Raw genomic sequence first — 24,702 nt, 5'->3', positions numbered from 1 at the left:
TTGGATTGATAGCCAGACTGCATGATCTTGAAGGCCTCTTCCAACTTTGATGATTCTGTGATTCTGTGAAATTTTGATTTGCCCCAGTGTGAATCAAACTCTGAATATCAAATTGTTAATGTCACCATTTTCTCTGCACGACTCCAGCTGTGGATTCTGATTGACCTTGACAACACTCATGACCACAAACAGCTGGATTGGAATATTACAGGGAGGGACCCAAGACAGGCAATTCAGGCCAACATCTTTTACTGATCATTTATTTAAGGCTCTCAGTATAAAACATTCAGCTCTTGTTTTCAAAGATAGAGAGCATTCTTGAAATTCCCCACAATTTTGCCAACCATCCCATGTGTTCAAAGCAGGAGTTATGTAGACAGCAAACTGGAACACAGAATGCCGATTGCCCTGAGCCACCTGAGCACCATGTACCCTGAGGAAAGCCCTGCTGGCCAGTGCAATGCCATCCAATACTCACTGGTTGCACAAGCCACTGAAAAGTTAATGCAGGTCATGGATTTGCAGGATGTAGGACTTATGACTTACATAACATACAAAATCCTACATGCATCTACACTGTGCCTGAAGCACAGGGACTGAGGATCCTCTCAAAAATAAAGGCACTCTCAGGACCAGCACCTGACACTGCTGTGGACTGAAGGCCCCCTGCACCCACTTCTGCCTCCAACAGACCTCATCTACCTTCCAGGTTAGCTCATGGAGCCTGGTTGTGCCCAGGGAACCACGACAGAGCAAGGCGTGAGGTTTTCCTCAGAGTAAGGTGAGCACAGCCTGGGAGGTGCTGAGGCATTTTAGTTTTGCACATAATGCCTCCAGGCAGCACCACAGAAACCAGGCAGAAGAAAATCATAATCTAATCTGCCTGCTGCAAACTTTCCTCAAAGCCATACAGCACAGACAGTAAGGGAAATGATCAATACCAAGATCAAGAAATTGCTGCACTTTACAAAAACCTATAGTTTTCATAGATGTAATTGTGATAGTATCTTTCCTCTAGCAGAGCTATGCGAAGACAGGGTATATTTGTTAGGCATCTGGTAAATTTCTAGCAAATTGGTTCTGAACTTGGAGCTGCTCAAAAGAAGTGTTTGTGTCATTACCCCTTCCTCTGCACCTGTGCTTCCATAACATCTCCCACATAACATCAACCCACCCCTTGCACCAGAGGGACAGTCTTCACCACAAGAAGAGGTGTGGGAGCAGTATTTCAGCAAAGGGAAGTCAAATGATAAACCAGCTGTCCTGTATATGAACATAAAAGTGGTACCTATGATCATGTCATTTAATGTAAGACCCTTGCGATTTCCCGGCAGAGTAATGGGGATCTCTCTCCAGTTCATTGATACAGTCAGTCCTGTGAAACTCAATTTCTTATGTCCCCTCCTTGATTCCTTCATGTTCTCTTTATCCTCTCATCTGATGACAAGCTGTAAACTTTCCTGGTCATATTTTGAGCCTGCAAAGGTCCAAGCCTTCTGCCAGCATTTCTCCATACTACACTTTCTCTTTCACTTTATTCTCTTTCTTGCCACCCCAGACCACTGAGGCTCTCTTTTTCTTAAAGGCAATTTGATTAGATATAACTCCTGATTTGAAGTTTTTGAACAGTTCTTCTTCCCTAGGGGGGAAGAAGAAGCATTCAACAGGAATTACAGAATATATGTTATGTTAGCAAACATTTATGTTCAGCTTCCAGGAGGATCATGATTATTGGTAAATGACAACATCATTGTCACCTTCTGGAAAGCAGCATGGTGTATTTCAAGCAACACTTCAAGGAAACTCGTATTTGTAGAAACCAGGTGATACAGCCTGGCATCCAAAGAATTTTTACAATTCTTTTTCCTGTAATTGCTGTTCATGTTACTAATTTTATTGAATCTGGTGCTTGCATATTTAAATGATTTTTAAAAACAGTGGAAAAACTGAAGAACAGAATACAATATTTTTAAAACCTATGATGAGAATAGAACAAAATCTATGTATTTTTTGAAAACCATCATATTAAATATAGCCACAAATATGTACTTCTGACCCAATATTTCTTTCATTTAGGATAAAAAAACCATCCCTGTGTAAGATGAACAGCATGAGTCCTATGTACCATGACAACCCCACTGATAAAGCGATTAAGAACTTTAAACTCCATTTGACTTGTGCAGGTCTTCTGCATGGGGATCGCTTTCTGTGACAGTGCATAATTATATAGAGCTTCAGTGTTTCAGCCTTCAGAAATTTCTTTGGTGATGAATAGTTTTGATGTCAGAATCTTTCTTGATCTTTCACAAGTTTTGTCATTACAAAGACGACATTTAAATCAGGAGATAAAGTCTCTTCTCTAGATCAGTACGAAAGCATGTCTTTGAATGGATTAAGGAATTCAATAAATGCCTCTGGTTATGCCCTTATTAAGCAATCATGCCTTTAATTCTCTGCCTAAATGGAAAAGACCCAATACTAGAACTGAATGTGTGTTGCCATGTACCTTACCTTACTTATATCTAAGTGAAGAATTTAAACTCATTTCAGATTTCCACCCTTAGAGATGCCCATCCCTACAGTTGAAATATGCTAGAAGGAGCAATTTAGATGTGGCTGCAAATTTGTGCTTTAAATGTTGGCAGGCTTCTCCTCTCACCATCATGCCTGTTCCTTTATTATCACCTTCTCTCATGATTTGACTTCAGTGGATGTCTAAGTAATGTCACTGCATCAGTGACAGCACAAGTCTAGAGATATTAAGCGTCTCAAGTAGGACAGCCAATCCAATGCTCAAATAGTTTCTTTCTTCTTTGTTACTGTATTCGGCAATGTGCTCTAAGTGCTGCACGATACTCCCATTTAAGTCCCATCAAGTCAGTAAATCATTGCTCACCCTGAGTACCAGCCTAGGCATTTACCCTCAATAACTGGAAACAGAACAGATAAATGTGCTCTCACTGCAAAGGTGTTTCCTTCCAAAAGTCATCTTGGCTTTCCATGCTGGCAGCTCACCGTGAGCAATGGCAAGAGAGAAGGGTCTTGACCAAACACCAGATCACATACCAGAGCCCCACAGTGTATCAGACAATGGGTTAAAGACCAAAACACAACGATCAACATTACTGGAGTAGGACAGGAGCTTCTAATGACCCCCTTAGTGCTGACATGCAGTACACTGAACCAAATGTGAGTAAAAAACCACTGGGTGAAAACAAATACAGGCATTTTAATATTCATACTTCTGGCCTATTATATAACTTCTAAAATAATGGTCTTTGAGAAAAATATCCTCCAAACCACTTTTCTTTCTATTTCATTATGAAGTGAATCTATACTTCTGATTTTACATGGCTTGCTGAGATGATAAAATTGAAGAGTCACTGCTTCATCATTATGACTCTTTACTATAAAGTCAAACAGAAAGAAATCAACCAGCAGGACACAAGTCTTTATTTTCACACAAAACAGCTGTAGTGCTTTGCAAGGAAGAGGAATAACCAGGCAAGGCAGATTAATAATCTGGCAAGGACAGTAAAATTTTTCTCACCAATTTATAAAAGTACAGACTCAAAGTCATGTCAGAAAAGATCTGTGAATTCAATACACCTGTGATCATGCTTCACAGAGCTTTAAATAATGAAAACCTGCAGCTATTATGTTTCAAAGAGATCCGTTGGTTTTACACTTACTTACTGTTTCTTTCATTTCAGTTTATAGCAGCTTCAAGAAATGAAAAGTATAGAATAATAAATAAATGTTTATGAATTTAAACAGACATGTCATGCCCATGATTTGAGTTATACTCATAAATTGAGTTATACTGATACTTAAAAGAAGCTTGAGGTTTAAGATAAATTGGATTACCAAAGGGAGCTGGTGAGTCTTGAGGGGGACTACATCTTGCACATCTTAGAAAATCCAAGCCCTCATGAGTATATATTAAACAAAAAAAAGCTATGGGATTAGTATTTATTGAGTACTGAAAAAGATAAACAGAAACGGATTTGTACATGTTCTGTATTTAAGCCAAATTACAACTATCCACCATGAAAACCTTTAAAACAGCTTTTAAATCTTCTACAAATTGCAAATAATGAAGTCTAAGAGCAGAAAATAGAGCATCTGGAAAAGTCTACTTGGAGGTGGTCACAATCTGTAAGTAAATGTACATACACCTGAACAAATAATTAAGATGTGCACAGATATATACAACATGAAAGATATAAAAGATAACATATATAAATTTAAATTTTTTTTTGTGTAGCTTAAACTGAAAGTTGCAATGACTGTAGGCAAAATGAACAAAAATCATATTGTTATATATTTTCTAGCTCTTGAAATCCAAGACACCATGTCTGAAAATGCTTTAAGTTTACAGACACATGTGAAGAGCACAAAGAGACTTTTGCTTGGCTTGTGTTTGTTGGGGGAATGCAAAGGAAAATAAGGATATATATTATCAGTATACTATCTCTAAGTACTGGCAAAAGTGGTGGAATTAAATGAATAGAGTTAGAGAGAGTTTTCTGTTCCCCATGACATCAAATAAGACAATTAGAGGAGAAAGACAAATTTTTCATTTGAAATACTGAGCAGATGCTTGCAGAGTATGAGCCTTCTTGCACCATCTTTTTGTTTTTTTCACTTGTGAAGGGCTACAAATAAAGTAAGAATGAAATAAATTGACTTGATTTTAATCAGGTGTTATCTTTCCTCATTAACCTCTGCCATGGTGTCCAACAAGTGTGGTTTTGAAGGATTTTTACCAGCGTGAAAAATTTTTAGGGATAAAGGTGCATTTTGAAACATGTAAGAAACTAGCAGAAGGTATGACTTGGCTGTAGGAGGAACAAGATATCCAACCAGTATTTGTGATTTTACCACCTCATTAAACAGGGGATTCAGTTAAGATAAAGGATCCTCAAGTGGCTCTATACAAAACACAGGCAACCCTGCCTGACCCTTGGCCTGAAGGAGGGGAGACTCATTGCTCAAGGCTTCACTTCTTTCCAGTGACCTCCCAACAACAGCTCTGTCCTGAAATAATTTCTATCTCTTGCAATTTTGCGCTTTAGCTGTATTTGACATAAAATGCCAAGTGCTGTGACTGAGATTTACTCATGCTTGCAAACATTGCTTTTATTTGCTTTGACTGAATCCCCTTGGGCTTCTCTTATTTTGTCTGTAACAAGACAAAGTATAGTCATAAATATTCATGCTGCTGAAAGGTATAGCAAGAGGGAAAGTGCAGTGCATGAGACCCCAAACAGCCCCATCCACATTTTTCAATTACTTTTGGTTGCACCATGTCTTGGGTTGAAAAGATATTTCCATCTTTTGCTCCTTGGCTCCTGCCTAACGAGACTGCCAACAGGAGCGTGCCAGTGATGGTGATTTGCTTTAGCACGTGGACACTCATCCAATGGAAGTGCTCTGAAATCACCAGCACATTTTACATAAGCCACTGAACAGTCATCAGCGAGTAGGAAAAGGATGCTGCGACATGATCAGTAAATAAGTAGGTGAAATTCTGTCTTGTCTGTGGAGATGTTGGAAGTGAAATCTGCTGCACAGCTTGCGGGTTTATATGAACAGTTTGCTAATTAGAGTTGTATAAAATGACAATTTTTCAAGAAAATTTCCACCCTTCATAGCATCCCAGTGTGAAATTTGATATTTTTTTTAAACCCAACAAATGGGCTATTCTCATATTTTTAAAAAAGTTTCTACAGGCACTCCAATACCACTGCTCAATGCCGCAAATTTTTCAGTACCACCTCAACGTTTTTTGCTGCATAGATATTCACTGGTTTTTGGCACCCTTCAGCTGCTTCACTCCTCTCTCCCCTGCCTATTTCTGTTGCCCACCAGGATAATGCAAAAAAGTATCAGGAGAGCTCACACAAGCTCGCTGTCATTTTATAAGCTGCAAGTAATGACATTCGTTAAATGAAAGCAATAAAATCTAAAAATACTGAAGTGGGTTCATTCTTTTTGAAAGCCTGGGTGTTTGCTGCTGCAAGAAAAAGATCCTTTTCAGTCACACCCTTTGGGCTGTTCATGTGCAGAGTTTGCTGTGGAAATTAATTTTTTTTTAGAAATTCTTCTGGAAGGTTTTAAAGAGGATGTTTCTGTCTTTGTTACCATCACCCAGATGAAACCAGAAAGGTGCAAAAAAGCTGAGAAAGAACAGGAGCCCTATGAAATTCTTCAACACAATTCCTTTTCCATTAGTCTGTTGAGCTCTGCTAACTGAGGCTTTTCCCTGTAGGGGCAGCCAGAGTAGGAGAGTCTCATGATGAAGCATCTCTCTCCATAGGGTGAGCTGCCAAGGGTGGATGTGGAATGAGAACTGGTTTTGACCTTTGGCCAGTCCCAAGATCAGGCCAGCCAGAGAAGCTAATTGAGATAGAGCACACTGCTCTAGCCCAGTGTGCAAACCCTCCCTCTAAGTCAAGTTGTCCCTCTGTTGAAAGAATGAAAAATAAAATATTTTCAATTCTTCATACTATTAGCTCTTCTTTAAAATTTATAAACTGCTATTAAAAAATATGTATCCTGAATGTACTTTATGCCCAGTGAATTCAAGAGTTGGACTTTAATGGGAACTGGCCTGTGCTACCTATAAACATGTAGGTAGTAAAGACACAATCATCTGGGGGTGTGTGAATGTGTGCACATTGATGTTTGTGTTACTGGTAGTGGTGGCAAGGGTCAAAGTGAGTATTTCTAATTCGTTAGTCCTCCCCAATGCCAGGTTTTAACACACAGCTCTTTCGGCCACATTCTTTTTCTGTATTAAGCATACAGATTGAACTGGGACCTGCTCTGTATTCCCAGTCTTTCCCTTTATTTTAATTTAATTTTATTTTATTTTATTTCATTTTATTTTATTTCATTTTGTTTTATATAAATAAAAGTGACCTACATTTGCTAGCTAGGTGGCAAACAGAGTGATTAAAGGGTCAGCTGTGCTCCTTGGGACAAGGAGGGAGAGATGCATGTAATTCAAGAAAACTTGAAAGGGGAGGAAGCAATGGCCTTTAGGGAAAAAAGGAATAAATCTTTTTGGGACAAAACTGAAAGCTGAGAATATCCACAGGATTCTGCTACAATGCCTTCTCTTAAAGGAAACACTGGTTCTCCATCTCCCTGGCCTCCAAAATGTCTTCTTTTTACAGTGAAATAAGGACAGAATTATGTATGACACATCAGGATTCTTGAAACAATGGGGGGTGACAAGTCCTCTTCATTGCCCTTCCTTGTTTCCACAGGTCATAGGGGCCAGTGAAGATGCCTAAGACAGCTGGTGGGATGGTGCTGCTGGCTGGGACTACCAGTGCTGCTGGTTCCAACCACAAGAACCAGTAAGGAATTACCAAGCTCCTGCCACCACACAGCAGGTATATCTATCTATATCTATATCTATATCTATATCTATATCTATATCTATATCTATATCTATACACACCCTGCCCTATAACAAACCCAGGACCTGCAGTAACCACCAAAAACCCAGCAGAAGGCCAACAGAGCAGCAGATAAGCTGTTCTAATTTCGGGGCTACAAGCAAATCTTCTGGACGGTTGCAGGAAGCAGAAAGTGTGACGGGGCAAAAAATGCCCCAAATTTCCTATCCAACCTGCCTTGGAGAAATAAAGTTCCTTTTGATTCCCAGGACTAAATTTTTCAGCTCAGCTTTTGAGGAAGACAGCCTCAGAAATGCTTTCCAAGGACACCTCCATAAGCCCTGCTAAGGAGGGAGGGGTGAGCTGAAGCCCATCCATTGCTTCACAGCAGTGTAGTGATGGGATGGCCCATGCAGGGCACTGTGGAGCAGAGAGAGGATCATTTGGTTATTACTCTCAGGCCCTGTTCTCAGTGAAGGTTAGAGTGAAGACCAGGGACCTACTGTTGCAAACACCACAGAAATAAATAGTACCCGACTCAAGGCATTTGCCATACGAGTAAAGACAACGCCTGGCAGGTGGCCGCTGACCACAATGCCAGAGCTCACAGGCTGGGGCACGAGGTGTCCTCCAGCTGCACAATTTGGAAATCTGAGGAATTTCTAAAGTAATGAATCACAGATTTCAGCCAGAGTTTTGCCTGAGAAACTAAAGGAGCTATTTCTTAATTAGAAATCTGTCCCTCTCATTGACTGCCAATTCAGTTACACAAGCCAGACACAGAAAACATTTCTTTCTTTTTTTCTCTCTCGGTTTTCTGTCTATTTCTTAATCCTGCGGAAGAAAGGGACAAACATATCAAATAGGACTGCACTTTAGGACCTTTATGTACAGCAAACTCCTCAAGGTCAAGGATTTTTTAAGGTTAAATATGCTGTGACAGCTGCAGGACAGGATCAAAGTGGTCTGCAGCCTCACTGGAACCCTCTCCCTCATGAGTTCCCCCTACCAGAGAGAGAGGTCCCCATCATGCACATCCCCATGACACTGCTGGACTTCCAGCCCCCTTTGCACCTACTGCCTTCCTCTCCATTAAATGCTCTTTTCCTTCTGCCTCAGTCCCTTTTCCTAAATTAACTCACTCGCTATTTTTTAATCTGTACCTTCATTTGATGAGGAGCTGTCAGCTCTGCGCATTTCAATACCTCGGAGTGGCAGACTGAGTTTATGCAAACCTGTTTTCTGGCTCCCCACATGGCAGAGCTGCGTCTCTCCGGTGCCACGCTGCTGTCTGTGGTGGGGATGAGTAATTCTGCCACGGCAGGGGGGGCACGGATGGGACCACAGGCGACACCTCCAGCACTGCGGGTCCAGGACGCTGGGATGCCGCGTATGGCTCCCAAGCTGTCGAGCACGCCCGCGCCCACACAGGGCTGTAGGTGATGACAGCACCTGGTTCCTCGTGAGCAGCAACTTGCAGGTTGGACCACGGTGCCAAGAGCTCCTGTCGGAGCCAAGGGGTCAGAGTTGAAAGCCACAGGGATCGGGTCTGGGGTTGTCACTCGTGCTGCAGAAGCGCCCAGGCAGACACGGTCAGCTGCAGACCCCGGGCCAGCACAGCACACCAGCTATGTCCTACATACATTTAATTGTGAAAGCTATTTTGAGCAGTGTTAGACAGGGATGCAAAACCTGGGCTTGTTCTCTTACGCGGGGATTAACTCTATTCTGAGATACTTGACAGCAGCGAATTTTGACTTTCCTTACTGACCCAGAGTGCAAAATTCCAGAGAACATGACACACCCTAAACTCCCACCACCTTCAATGGATATAGTGTGATCTTTCTGGATGTGGCCAAGGACACAAACTGGGATGGTCCTGTGAGTAAATGATGAATCAAAAAAATAGTGACTCACGAATTTGGCTTTCCAGTATTATGTCATTAGTGAAGCACAGACAAGGCAGAACACTTGTCACCCAAATGAATACAGGTTACACTTTCCAATAGAAAAGCTGTTGAGACTGGGTGCAGCCACAGGCTGGCTGGGGGGTGGAGGGGGCACTGGCAGCACAGTGGCTCCCTCTCTCCTGAGCAGGACAGTCATGAAGAGAACAGACCTTTAGCACAGCCCTGCTAAACCTGCCCTGGTCAATACACACCCAGGGCTTAATTTTCCTCTGTCCCTCACAGCTTAAGGTACGCAGTGCAAATAAACTGCCATCAGATGGTCTTCTCCTCATCTGCAGTGGTGGAATAAGGGATCAGGACCAGGGATTTCTCAGTCAGTACATCAGTGTGTGGGCAATTTTTACTGTAACCACGGGGATTATTTACAGCCTGGACACCATGACCCTTATCTTTTTCTATTCATTTCTCTGCAGCTACATCCTCTACAAGAAAAAAATAATCTTGCCATTAAGACAGAACTCAAATCACCATGTGCAATTTAATAAGATTAAAATAATTTTGACCAAACATGGGATGACAAACAAAGTTCTGTTTATGGTGAGATAGATGTAAAGCAGTTGTAGTGGTGATTTAGAATTGATTTGATCTAAGTGCATCTCAAAAAATTGTGAAATAGAATCTACCAGCTAAAACTAATGAGCACAAAACTACATTGATTTGGCCCAGGGTGGACAAATAGAACATCTGGCATATTTGGCACCGATGACACAGCTGGCATTGTTGGACCCGTTTCTGCAGAAGGTACAGATGCAGAAATGGGAGAATTGGTACAAACAGTGCAGATGGAACAGTTGGAACAGATGACAGTGGGCAGAGCTGGCGATGCTGGCACAGGTGTCATAACCTCAACAGCTGGCACAAGTTGTGACAATCCTGGGATTTCTTAGTGCAAGGCACATGTTCATTTTGGCTTTGGCTGCGGAGAGATAAGAGCATTTTATAATTAGTAAATGTGCCATTTAAAAAAGAACTTTTTTTCCATCCTTAAGGACATCCACCTCCAACTGTTACAGCCTGGAATGTGGAGCATTTCTGCAAATTATAATTTCCCAGAGAAAACCACAATTGATAAATACAGATTTAATATAAGGTAATTAGACATTTTTATTCTCATATAGATAATAATCATGAATAGGATTTCTTCATAAGAGGTTTGTTAAAAAACATGGTCAGATCTGTAGCCTGATCATGGAGATTAAAACAAGCTTTGTCTTAAAGCCAAGGCTTGTTTACCACCAAATTGGTGGGCTGTATTTTCCAAAAGTGCAACGCTTCACAATGAAACGGAGTTTGACAGAAGCCACTGGGAAGAGCAGGGCGCCGGGTGAGCACTGTGGAAATAGTTAATTCTTTGGCTGAAAAATGAACCATACTTAGGGCAAGAATGAAAAAATGGAGAAGCCACAGCATTGCCTATTCTTTAGCAATGCAGCTTTGTTAAACGTTATTGAAAATACCACCGGTTAGAACCTGATTGTCATCTGAGAAAGCAAATACCTTGCTCTCCCTCGAGCCTCTGCTCTGCGAGTAGCTGTAACAAGGCAGTATCCTTTGATTCCTGTGAAAAGATAAGCAACAAGATGAAGTTGCTTGCCAAGAATTTAAAACAGAAATTAATTCCTTCTTTTATTTCAGCTGTTAAATACTATAGAGAACAGGCAGGAAGTAAATTTTGCTGAACTCTGGGGCCTGATCCTGCAAAACCTAATTCATGGCTTTCTTCAATAGCAATACAAGCCTGCAGTGGAAGGGCTTGGAGGATTCAGCTTCCCTTTTCAGAAGACTTACACCCTGTAGAGCTTACTTGTTGGATATATTTCTGAATGCACTTTTATCATGCTGCTTGCACAAAACCAGTTTTCACCAACCTGATTTCACTGCACAAAGAGACCGTTGGTCGGTATTTTTAGTAAAGAGAATTTACAGGAAAGAGGATTAAAAAAAAAAAAAAAAAGACAAGACCCAGGACAAACCAATAAAAATACTGAATTGAAAAATATTTAACAGCTTGAAAAACCTCAAATGGGTATGTACTGTCACGGCTGGAGAGGTTTTTAGTACTCAGCCATTTTAAGCAATTCTTTGTCCTCTGTTCAGTCATGTGCTCCCCTACCTTGTGCTGTACAGTACAAAACCACTAGTTAGTCAGCCACACTTTATATCAAGTGATAACTACAATCTAAACCCTCATGAAACAAAAAAAGGAATAGTTTGGAGCAGAGGAAGTTAAAGCTGTGTTGCTCAGCTGTACTCCCAGTTATACCACAAGGAAGAGTGATATTGAAAGCAAGACACAAATTTCCTGTCCCCCTATTTCAAGCACAGATTAAGCCATTGGTTTTAGCAGACTGCTACAAAACCCAGCCTATAAATGTTCTTCAGATCAGGAGTAGGTCCTTTATATTGGCCCAGCTGCAGTAAATTTTCTTTTCCAAGTTGCCAAGATGATGAGCTGGCCCTGGCAGTTTTAACCAGGTCTGTTTCCTTCAAGCCAAGTTCAAGAAACAGCCATAACTCTCCTGGTTTCCTGACAGCCACAGCTCTCCTGGTTTCCTGGACATGGCCATGCAGCCAGCACTACCAGCTCCCAATGGGGACCAGGAGCAATCCCCACAGCTGATCACACAGCCCTCCCTTCAAAGCTGCCAGCCACCACTGGCTGGTCATTACCTGTAACCCAGGAACAGTGGACCTACAGCAGGAACCAACCTGAATGTTTGACATGAGGGAAGGGAGATGAGGATTTCGCCTGGGCTGCTGCCTCACTGCTCGCTGGGCTTCTCGAGAAGAAATAAACTTGGTTTCCTGTGTTTTGTGAGTGCTTTGCTCTCTGCCTTTTATTTAATAGCTGCCTGCACACCCAGTGCTTCATAACCTACGGATGTCTCATGAAAACATTCCTCTCTTGCTTCTGGCTGCAAACTTTTATGATGTGCTTTAATCCCCCCTTCAAACAGTTGCTGCACATGCTGGCTCACTGCTGTCCCTGAAGAACTACTGCCAGGCTGTGATATCCCGGCTGGGGTGGCAAATGGGGGGAGGCAGCAGCCATTCCCCCCTCTGTACACCAGCAGATACATCCTGAAAAAATCATGGAAAAAAGGTAATTTTGGCTGTCTTTTTTTCCCCTCTGCTCTGTATATGCAGTAGGTGTCCCTTCATGATACAGAAAGACCTTTTACTTCTGTAATAGGTATTTTGTTTTTATTTAGTGTTTACACATTTATGATTTGAGCCCACCATGTTCTAAAGACACCAAAGCTTACTCATAAAATTAACTTCTATGCACCATTTTATTTCCATTTAGACCTTCAAAATAAAGCTCACATGGGATTTAATTACTGTCTATCACAGGTGCCACCTATCTGCACAGAGACCATGTTTCACCCAACTCCCCAGAAAAGAAACCTGCTAATCATGGTCAAGATGCTGCTCAGTCATCGCAGCTCAACACTTTCTCTTGTCTCAACATCCATGATTGAGGATCAGATCCCCAGCAAATATGAATCATTACATCTTCTCCAAAGTCAACACAACTCTGCTGATTACCTTATTGAGGATCTAGCCCTGTATATTATGGAGGCAATATCTCCATGAAATTGATTTTGGAAGCAGAAGTGCAATTTTTCTAAAATGATTAAAGCACATACTGTTGCGACAGCATTTACAGGTTGGAAATTGAGTTAGTAAATGGCCCTTTGTCTGCTTAGCATCATCCTTGACGGTTGCCTCTTGCACCCAATCCAGATGCTGCCAACTCTGCCTGGCATGCTCTCCCAGTACCATGTAAAGCTGGTTGTCTGGGTACCGGTTTAGGATCAAGAAGTCTGCTTTACCACAGACTCCTTGTATAACCTGGAGCAAGAGTTTTGTTTCCCTGGAGAGACAAATAACCTGGGGAAACTTGCAGAGATCTGGGTCTGGTTGGGTATCCCAACCCACCTGGACAGGACACCAATACCCACACATCCTCTTGTCTTTGCTGCACTCTGCAAAGCAGAAATCTGGGCATAGCAGCCACAAGGAGCCATGGTGTGCCCTGGCCAAGTGGTTGACACTGTTTGCCTCAACAGCCAGGGAGGCAGACTTTCCAATTTACTAAAAAGCCCATTCATAGTTTTTATTAAACCACTGAAATAGCCCTATTCCCCCACTGTCATCTTCCTACTCCTATCTCTTCCCCAGACCTTTGCTACACTAAGTCCAAACCCCAGAATAAAACTGGGCACCCATCAAGTGCCCAGAGCCTGGGAGCCACTGCAGTCACTGTGACAGTCACTGACTGGTCATTTATGAAGAGAGTACCATTTTTGCTGCAATTCCATTCCTCACCTTGAATCGACTCCTATGTTGATGGAGTTAATCCAATTTTCTAAATTATTTTTTAACCTGATTTCTCTTCACTGAAATGATGTGCGCTTTTTCATATAGCAGTATAACTTCTTTGCTATATCAGAAAATTGTCTAAGGTTTGGGGGTTTTTCTGCAGTATTTTATGTAGATCTTAAATTCAAATCTGGAGCATGCTCTTGCAGCCTCTGATCCAAACCTCAGTTAGGTCAATGGAAGTCTCTCCCTGGACTCTGAATCAGAACATTTTCAACATTACCTGCTCCCCACGTCAATTCCCCAGGTGTTTCAGCTAGGTGTTTTCATTCTAGGTGTTTCAGCTGCATGCTGGGGATCTTCTTGGGAGCCTGGAAAGAGGAAGGTGACTCACTTCTCTTGGTCCAACATTAATGCAGATTATTTGCACTTTCATCCAGAGGTACTTCTGGATTCCTCTGTGAAGAGTTTATGGAGTTAAATAGTCAGGAATTAATAGCCTGTGGCCCAAAGCTCACTCTTCTGACCCACAGGGCAAGCGTGCTTTTGCAGAAAATTCCTGAATTCTGGAGGTCCCTTGCAGACTGTTTTCTCAGCAGGCTTCAAGGGGGAATCAGAGAGGCAGGTCTGCCTCCTCTTTCCTTGGTTAGGTCTATTAGCAGAGCACTGCACAAGTGAATAACCTGCAGCAGTGAGTTGCAGCACTGGAGTTAGCAGCACGCAAACGCCCAGGAGACAAATGCTGGTGCCTTTACACTGCGCAAATTTAATGCCATAATTTGCCTCAAAGTCTTCACTGGTGCTGCTTGCTGAGCGAAGTACTGTTCTTCTGCATGCTATCAGAATACAGCCCTAAGTGCTTTCCTGGACTAGGTCCCAATACCTGTACATTTGCCTTGGAAGATAAAATAAGCAATGATATATAAGGCTGGGTGAGAGTCATCTCATTACATTGTCTGCTTTTTCTTGGCTACTGCAGGTTTTCTGATGCGTTTGTGGCTGAGAGAGGACAAATGTCTCTGCAGGTTCTGTCTTTGGGATTTACTGGGCTTTGCACATTCAAGAAGCATACAGTATCTTTTCCAGACTAGACTGCACCTTCCCTTCCCAGCCAAATATGAAATTTCAGTATTGGATCTATCCATGTACCCAGAGGAACTGCATGTCCAGGCTCTTCAGAGGTCTAACTATGTGTCTACAGGAGTTGTAATCACTTTGGGAAAGACAACCTCATGTTTGTCTTAGCTTTGAATCATCTTTGTCATCTTAAGCCTGTGTGACCAGCCTCCACTTTCACTCTAGGTGTCCTTTTTCACTTGCAGCTAAAGAATACAAACTTGTGAAGTTGCAAAGCCATCTGCAGCACACTCTCACTCTTTTCAGATACCAGGCACAGCTCTGTATTTCATCTCAGCTGATGAGCCTGGGCAGGGTTTGCACAGCCTCTCTTCCCTGGACCCTGAAGAAGAACCTTCTCCAATGAGAAAATGCCCTTGCTGCTATAAAAGGCAATGCAGACCGTGATAAAAACCCATGATGCTTGTTTTGTCTCACTGGGATATTCTTTTCTTCACTTTCTGGTACCCAGCATGCTGGGATCTTGGATAAAGCACAGTTTATTGAGATTTCTGGCACTGGTATCCCTGAATTCTGTTCAGCTCTCCAGCCACAAAACCTCAGTGCTGAAGCACTACACATCAGGCTTCACTGCCTTCCAGTAGGTTTCTCTATTCTTTATTGTTTCATCTGCAATGATCTGCTCCTTTAAAAGCAGCTGTTGTTCAGTCAGTGTGTAAATTATTAGAATCATCCCCTTGTGGCATTTTGGTAGCCATCCTGCAGCAGAGTTGCTTCTTACTTATGTTTTCAGGTGTTCATGCACTTTAAAGCAATTCTAGCTTAAAAGTGGAGTCCTGATTCTGGGTCAAATATTCTGCAACATGTGTTGCACAGTTACTATTAACAATACTAATTGCCATACTAAAAGAATGCTGCTGAAGGGGAAATGAGATCCACACTCTGTCAGTATTAGAAAACGGTACCGCTTGTTTCCTGTAGATGTGGTGATTTTGTAACCAGCATAAAATGGTAGATTTCCTGGAAGGCAAAGGCCAAAAAAAAAATCAGTGGGGCCCTGAGGTGATCTCAAATCTGACAGGAGAGTCTAGGGGGAAGTCTTCCCTGCTCTGAGAGAAAACAGCTGGAAATCACCCCTGTTTTGAGGAAGAGGGAAGATGAGAGAGAGAGAAAGGAAAAGGAAAAGGAAAAGGAAAAGGAAAAGGAAAAGGAAAAGGAAAAGGAAAAGGAAAAGGAAAAGGAAAAGGAAAAGGAAAAGGAAAGAGAAAGGAAGAGGAAAGTAAAAGTGAAAGGTGAAAACCACAAAAAGCAGCTAGCTAACAAAAAATATGTTTTACAGTAGTTTTTGCAGGGTTACCCTTTGAAGTCAATGAGATTGACCAATCGAGGGGACAGCTATCTACTTCACATGACCATGACCCAGAAGCTGGCAGCTTAAGAAACCAGAGGTTAAAGGGAAGCACACATTTGGATAAGAAGGAGAAGGAACAGCTGTCTCCTACATGGGAGGCGATCAGCACATAAAAATGTTTGGTTAAGGAGCACGACACCCGCACCTGGCAGGGGCAGATCCTCCTAATCCCTGCCAGCAGCTGGCTGCCTGCATTGCCCCGGCCCCGGCCATGTCTTGCTGCTGTCAGGGCTTCCTGTTGCTGCTGACCGGGAAATTTAAAAGGCATTTGTGACCCTTCCAATGGGCCCATGGAAAAATTTGCCCCTGCAGTCTGAGGCCCTGCAAACTTTCCCTGTCCAGCTGAGCTATTCCTACCAGCTTTCACTATGAGTAGAGACTGTAGGGTTTGATTTTGTCAGGCCTTTTGGTAATTATGTAAATAGACCATCTAGTTTACTTCTGTCACAGCCACCCACTAGTCAGTATGTGTGCCAGTCTTGGAGATACAATTCATGAGACTGGAAGGACAAGGCTGCACTCATCATGCAAGTGTCTCATTCTCCCAGTCATGCCTGTGGTGCATCAATTGCTTGTGGTGCAGGACATACACTTACATCCACTGCTTTGGCAGCAGCCTTGATTTGCACCACCATAAGGCAGGACTCACAGAATTTGCATGCAAAAATACCTAATCTTTTGATTTTATATCTTCAGATACCTAATCTACATTTGTATATACTTAGACACCAGGAGGCAAGCATTGCACCAAAGAGGCACTTGGCATTAAGTAACACTTGCGTGCTCCTGTCATCCCTGCCTGCTTTCACAGAACGGGAGCTTTCTTCCCAGCTTCTGCAGGTGATCACAGCCACTGCTGTACCCTGGCTCTCTATTCACCAAACCTGACAAAAATCCGTGCGCTGATCCCAGATTTTCTTTGCAGTCTGTGTCTATTCCACAGATGCACACACAGGATCTCCAGAGCCCTCACTGCGTTTATGTAATGCTTTCCTTCATCACACGCTGAAACCACAAAAGATGTCTCCTGTGAGACATCTGCCCTCATGGAGGAAAATGCCAATGAGATTTCACAGAAAAAAGAAGTCTCCTCTGAATCAGCTGAAGTATCCAGAGTAGTCACACCCTAGGTATCCAGAACAAAAAAAATTAACAAACAAGGGTCTGCACAGTTTCTGTTACTTGTAATATATAAGAAGAAACATAATCAAACCTCAATCTTTTTTAGACATGGTTGAGCTCAGAATGTAGTAAGTAGCTAGAGAAAAGCTCAGCAAGTCTGATATGGTTGTTACTGAAGAAAAGCCAGTACAGAACCCCATGAATTGTTGAGGCAATTCTGCATCCACAACCAATGCCATCATGCTGGCAGGCAAGTTTTTATTAGGCTGTCACATCTACATCAGTTCAGAAGTGGTGTCAGATATTGCCACAACAAATTCTCTTGTTATAAAAAATTGGGGTGCATATTTTTATAACATTAATATATAATACATAATATAGTTGGAATTCATACCAGTTGGCACTTGGTATAAGAGTCTTGTTTTGGCTGATATATACAGCATATTGGGAGAGGAGGAAATTTGCTTTCTCTGCAAACATGATGACTTTCCACAAATCAGAATTCTTCCCCTCCTGTTGAATATTGCGGGGGCTTTTCACAATTGAGCGGAACGAATTTAGGGCTGTAAGTAATTGAGATTTGGCTGCTTGCATACAGGAAAAAAGGAAGACAAACAAAATGTCACAGTGATTATTTTTATCTCTGTAAAGTGTGTGAAATTAATTTATGAAAGCAACATTTTTGCCCTTTTGAAAGTATACGTACACGAGTTAGAAGTCTGGGTGGTTCTCTCCAGGCTACCAGGAAAGCAAAACATCTACTGTATATCTGCCCTTTAATCTAGCAGATCTTTATTTGCAGATCTGGCTGAGTATCATGTTTCTGTATCTGTGCTTCTGCCAAGTGCAGAACCAGATTTGGTTCTTAGATATACTGGTTCAAAGCTGGAGGAATCTCACAGGCTTCAGCACACACTGATGAAGAAGAAGAAGAGCAGAGAAGTGGGCATCCCCTCCTCCCCCAACCTTTTCTGCCAGTAGGGATGCCCCTGTCTACATGGAGTTTTTCTACTTAGCTATTATTTATTTTAGGTATTATTAGGTATTCTGTCCATGGTTGGACAGATGGGAAGAAATCAGGTAATGGTCCCAGGAGCTGAACCCTGTCACCTCGGACTGGGGCTCATCCCTGGTGTAAGGCAGTTCACTTTACTTAGTCACTCCACTTCGATAAAGCTGTGAAAGCAGAGTTGTTGCTCAATACCATGTCAGCCCTGCACGCTACCAGTCATCGTTAAACCATCCTAGCCAAGGTCAGTAGGAAGACCTGAAATCCAGGGTCAAACAAAGTAGAACAAACCTAAGTGGAAGATAAGTCAGTCTATATGAGATTGGTTTATGCAAAGGTAGATTGACACTTGTTATACAGGTAAGGAAGTTTTATGAAAGCATGAAATCCAGAAAAGGCCACAATGGACAACAGTGAGGACACAAGGAAGCTGCTTGTTGGGAATGCTGAGTTTCCTTCTATCTTCCTTGGAGACTGCCCCAAGCTGCTGCTGTTTTAAATACTCCTCCAGGGATTACCCTTGGAATAATGTAGACTTTTAAGGTCAAACAGAAGCAGAACTGCTAGGGGAGAGATTTTAGTTTGGCTGTTTAAATGGCAGATTCTCTGGCACAAGGAAGGGTGGGAGAAGGGGTTACATTTTTAGGTGACACACAAGAAGTTCAGCTCACAGAGAATAAAAGATGTGCTCCTCTTGGGAAGAAAAACTAAATTACAGTGCAGCATTATACCTCTCTTCTTCCTCTTTCCCCCATCCCATCTGCTCCTCAGCTTTGCTTGATTATTTTCTTTTGTCCTTAAAATTTCCTGTAGTTACTCATCTTTCTCTAGACTTATATGGTTCTTCAACCTTTCCTTGACACTCAAAAAGATTTTTTTTAATTACTCCTACCCTGCCCCTAACACTGTCAGCTACTCCTTCACATCACTTATGAAGGAATGCTCCAAACTCTGTAGAAACCCCATTGTGCATTTTGATTCATTGGTACAGTTGGTGGTGGCTCTAACATTTTTCAGCTGATGGGGAATCTTAGCAGAAACTCTTGTAATAGACAGATATTTGTGTGTACGTACATTACCAAAGGTTTAAGAGAGTTTAAGAGAGCAATGTCATTAAAAAAAAAATGACATGGAGTATTCATTATCAGTGTAACACTATGAGGTGAGAATGTTAATTGTTTTATGATGGAAAATAGAACAACTGGACACTATTTTGTAAAGGGTCTTGTTGCTTTCTCCTGACTGCTGCTTTTCAGACTTGTCCTGCCGCTGTGAGCTCAAGGATAGCCAGGGAAGCCTCCACTGAGGGCCACTACGTAGGTACTCTGTGTCTCCTCTGTCACAGTATATGGCCTTTCCTGGTGTGTCACCATGCTGGACTTGACTCTAGCAGGGCCAACATCTGCCCTTTGTGCATAAGGAAATAAGGCTCAGAAAGGTTTCACTAAAGGCTGTGAAGTTATGGTAGGGATGGACCAATTGTCTCCATGGTAAGAGCACAGATATTTCTCTGTTTAAAAAGTGGGGTTAGGAGCATAAATTGGGCCAAAAAGTAGCATCAGCTGCAGGCAAGGAAAGGAAATGTTTGTCACCAAGGTGCTAGGGAGCAGCCTTAATACCTTCCAAGATCCATGACCTGCATAACCTAGGTGGCAAAACCACATTGCTTAAGCAGCGACCTTCAGATACCCTCCCTCCTTCCAGTTAGCACCCCTTCTGTGAACAACTCCACTGAGACCAATTCACTGACCAGGCTCTTATTCCAAGTGATTCAGGGTACCAGAAACCAGCACACCAAGAGGTCAGCATTACCATTTATTCATTCCTATGTCAGAATGCTTTCTTGCCCTTTACATTTTAAGAAGGCATGAGGGCAGCTTTACAAGAGTACTGTTTATCTTTCAGGGCTGCCGTTTGGAGAATTGTTCCTGTAGCAGCATTGTCACTGATTTGCACCTCAAGTTTGGTTACATTTCCTAAACCTTCTCCATACTCATTCCACCACCAGTAAAGTCAAATCACCGATACTGAGCCATCTGCTCTATCTATAAGCACAAGATGCAGTAAACTCATGAAGACTGTAACATAAATCCAAGTTCTCATGTAAAAGCTCTCTAAATATTAATTATTACTGTCCTGAAAGATTAACCAAAGAAATGTAATCTAAATGCTAACAGGGACAAATCTCTCAAGGTGTGGAGATTATGCAAAATTTCCTGAGATTTTCTAAATATGGCTAAAATGTGGAGCTTCAGTTTGCTGTCTTAATTAACAAGCCCATTGAGCAGTAATATGCTGGAAGGCCTTGCCAGGAACAACCACCACTTATGGAAGGGCATGTTACTTCAGGGAATCAGATGAGGAAGTTGGGTACTCTGGAAGCACTCCTGCATGCCGTGGCATTTGATCAAAGCAGGTTGTAAATGTTCTGCTTCATCAAATGATAGCTTCAACAGAAAGGACTCAACATATCAGGAGAGACAACCAGTATAGATTTCTCTATTAGTTATTTCTTATATATAGATATTTTATTTCTTTCATGTGTATTCTTAAAAGCAAGGGGTCAAGAAAGATTTTAAAATAAAATGGACTTGGTGGTATGGTTTCTGAACCATAATTTAGATGTTGGCTACTTGTTTTCCAAGTGTAGCAGTGAATTCTCTCTTCACTGTCCCTTCTTTCAGCCAGAGGTATTTCCTAAACTTACCAGGGGAGGAGATGCTCCTTAAATAAGGTAACCTATTTTTAGCAACATTTCCAAATATAACACCCCTATTGTCTTAATTATGTCATCACAGTGGCCAATTTGGAATGGGTTGAAAAAGCTTTTGGAGCTTTTCCATGCCAGATTCTCTGCCTTGAGCATGGAGCAAGTTTAATTCACTAATTATAACCAAGGGCTTATCCAGACACCATGCCCCTTCCAGCCAGAGTGGGTACAATGTCACAATTTCGATGGGCATGACCTCATCTTGGCTGATGCCACCCATTTCTTCCAAGGCAAACCTTTACATTCCTGAATGTGAGCAGTGTGTCAACTAGTTTATGCCAATGACATGGAAGTTCCAACAGGGGAAATGTATCAGTGTAATAATTATGAATCATCTCATTCTTAATAATAATAACTGAAGCTGAAATATTGTACTCACATAGACAAGGTGAATCTATGTATGACTTTGAGTTGCTTGGTTCAGCTGGAGCTTTCTCACACAAGAAGCGTGGTTTAACACCCCTCATGGGTGTTGGAACCAACCAGCTAGGACTGGTGATACTTCCGACCCTTTGCAAGGTGAATGTGTGGCTGTTGTCCCCCCACTTTGGCAACTTCAGATGAGGCACACAGCTTTCCACAAAGGGAAGGTTAGTTCCCTTCTGAAACAGTAGGGAAGGTTAGAGCTTAGTTCAATACATGCAAATTATCACCATTATTAAGACATCTCTCAAAAGAAGCTGAAGAGTTTTGCCCAAAGTTAGTAATCTTACTAGAGGGACCTAGAAATGTTCATCATCACTGAAAGTACATTTAACTGAAACACTGGATGTTTTTTGTTGTAAAAAATGAAGATTATTTTCTCAAAGCTACTACAGAATATGTGCAATGTATGAAGGGTTGTGTGTGTGGTTTTTCCTCTGTTTTTTTTTTTTTTTTTTGTTTGGTTGGGATTTTTAAAGTGGTGTTTGTCTACCTACAGTGACAGCTATGCCCTTTGCAATACATAATGTAATGTGCTACTGTTGGAGCCCTTCAGTTATTTTAGGGCAGTTATGTCAGAGTGAAAGGAAAAAAACCCGCCTCAGTGCTTTACATTTAAAAACTACTGGCATGACATGTGCTAATTCATTAAAAAAAATCTCATTCATCAAAACAATTCATTTTTTGTTTGAACAGGCTGAATAAACAATTTCTTACTGATTTAATCCTGGCAGCCTCTCTAGTGACAAGTGGCTCCAGTTCATGTACAAGCACCACAGTGTCCTTAAGTATCAAGAACAAATTGGGTACATAAAAGACATTTAGTGATCACCTCTGCATGACTGCCCAGCATTCCCACTCGCCTTTTTCTCCCCCTCTTTTAATTATTTTTCTATTGTAGCAAATGCCATTAAAATCTTGAGTTTATCAGAACATTCTGAGAAACATCTGGGTTGGATCCTTTCTTTTCTTTCCCCTGCCAATGATGGGCTGACATGGCATGAAATGTTGTCCTGAATCAGCACTAGATTGTGTACTTTCAAAAAAGGTCACAGAATAGTGCTGGAACAGTGAACAGCCACATGGAAATGTGCTTACTGTAGAGCTCATTCTTGTGAAAATAGAGAAAAAGTTACAATATTTTCAATTCTTTGAAATGTGTACTTTCATTTTGATTATTATCTCCTTTTTCAGTCAGACAGTAAGCATAAAGGCAAAATCCTTGTGCCATGATGAAGAAAATGTGCTAATAACTAACAGCTACATAAGTGTGTGACAAAAAAGATAAATATATTAAAAATAGATCAACAACTAGTTCACTTGCCCTGAATTGATCACAGAATTGGACTGGATGATTGTTGTAGATCCTTTCTGACTGAAATATTCTATTCTATTCTATTCTATTCTATTCTATTCTATTCTATTCCATTCCATTCCATTCCATTCCATTCTATTCTGTTACAAGTCAGTCAGTTCTTCTGTGAGTCAGGTCCAGTCAATCTGAGATGAACCTTCTCTCACACTAAGTGTCTCTGCACTCTGAATTTCAGAATGAGTCCCTCAGTTCAGTACTATTTGGCTGCTCTCCACACCATCTTTTAGGACAGCTTTGCCTTGAAACTGCTAGGAAAAAATGGCACCCTCTTGTACTTGAGTTCTGTTTCTTTTGCTGATATAGTTGTGCTACCATTTTAGCAATGAACATATTTTTTCCTGGTTTTTGTAGGATCAAGTTCTGAAGAGTGACAGCTTTCATGAACCCAGGTGGTTTTCCCTTTTGTGCACCAGCCATACTACCCCTAACCCTCAAATTCTACATGTGATGCCCAGTTCTGACTGTGAAATACACACAGCCTGTTCCACAGTGTCTGGAAGCCAACACAGGGAGAAGCAAGGAGATTTGGTCTGCCTGATTGGTGGTATCCACAAAGACATGGGAGTCAGAAGAGGCCAAAATAGAAAGTCAGCTTATTTCATCTAGTGAGAGGCAGTGAAAAAGATGATCTCTTCTTTCATATTCTAGGCTATTTTTCAGACTAGTAACAATATGATCTTCTTTTTTTTTAAATCTTATCAGGTATGCTTTACCAGAATGGATGAATAGAGGTGTTTTTTATATCTATCTATTAGTCAGGTTTCATCAGAAGATTCCATGTAGCAGCTTATGAGGACAATGATAGGGAGAAATGTAAACCTGTCAGTGGCACCCAGCACTTCATGTTCCCCTCACAGAGTAGGAATCGGGACTTTCCCAACTAGGAATGTATCTGCTTAAAGACAGGTTGCCAACAACTGCAAAAATTAGCTTACAATTTCAAGAATTAAAATAATTTCCCTTCAAAATCACATGCAAAAGTAGTATTTTTTTCTAAACCTTCCCTGTGTCTCCTTACTACATGTCACCTAAAAACTACATGACCTTGAGCTGAGCAGTTAGTACTCGTATTAGTCAGTACTTCCAACTCTAATTCGCATCTTTATGAAGAAATCCCACCCTCGTTAAATGGAACAAATTGAAAAACTAAGTAGCAAAAAAACTCAAACCTTTGAAAAAACTCAGCTCTGCCACTCCTGGGCATACTGTAAGCTTAGATTTCCTCCTCTTCTCCTCTTCCAAGTGCACACAAGGAAAGAAGGGACCTGGCAGTTACTGAGTGATTTACAAAAAATCAAATCACACATGAGAATTTCCAGAGACTTTTAGTTGCATATGTTCCAGTGAAAGCCCCTGCAGGTTTTTTTGGGGGTTGGCTGATTCATTTTTCCATGAAAGTAATTTAAAGCCGGTGGTTTGAGCTACTTTTATTTTTTAATTAAAGCCTAATGATGGTGGACTCTGCCAGCCTGATAAAAGTGGTGCGGATGAGTCTGTCTGGAAGACACTCATCACAGCATACAAAATGTGTGGGCTGGGCACACATAGGGAGGTTGTCACCGCTATGTGAACATTAATCTCACATGGGGAAAAACCCCAGGACTCATTTTGACTTCACAGTCTTCAGTGGCCTCCAAGTAGGAATGTAGCCAGGGGAGAATGGAACAGCAAAGTGGCTAAGGCAGAGGGGGGAATGGAGCCAAGCAGTCCAAGTTTGTACACCCAGGAAGGAAACACATAAGCTTCAGATCTCACACCTTGCATATTCATGGCACAAACCCATATTTTCAGGGAATATTAATGGAGG

At 41.6% G+C, this 24,702-nt stretch overlaps 1 long non-coding RNA gene across 1 annotated transcript in view; it reads right to left on the bottom strand.

Annotated features, from left to right (window-relative positions):
- Nucleotides 1–9,765: 9,765 nt before the first annotated feature.
- LOC125324193 overlaps nt 9,766–24,702 on the bottom strand; it is a 15,482-nt gene continuing 545 nt past the window's right edge. The window contains exons 2-3 of the long non-coding RNA XR_007202855.1: nt 10,880–10,940; nt 9,766–10,298 (exon numbers count right to left, since the gene is read on the bottom strand). This is a non-coding gene — a long non-coding RNA (uncharacterized LOC125324193). The remainder of the gene's footprint in view (nt 10,299–10,879; nt 10,941–24,702) is intronic.

This window comes from Corvus hawaiiensis, chromosome 3, assembly GCF_020740725.1.
Source record: "Corvus hawaiiensis isolate bCorHaw1 chromosome 3, bCorHaw1.pri.cur, whole genome shotgun sequence".
NCBI classification, from domain to species: domain Eukaryota; kingdom Metazoa; phylum Chordata; class Aves; order Passeriformes; family Corvidae; genus Corvus; species Corvus hawaiiensis.
The sequence above is the reverse complement of the archived record's forward strand: the minus strand, read 5'-3'. Positions and strand labels throughout refer to the sequence as shown.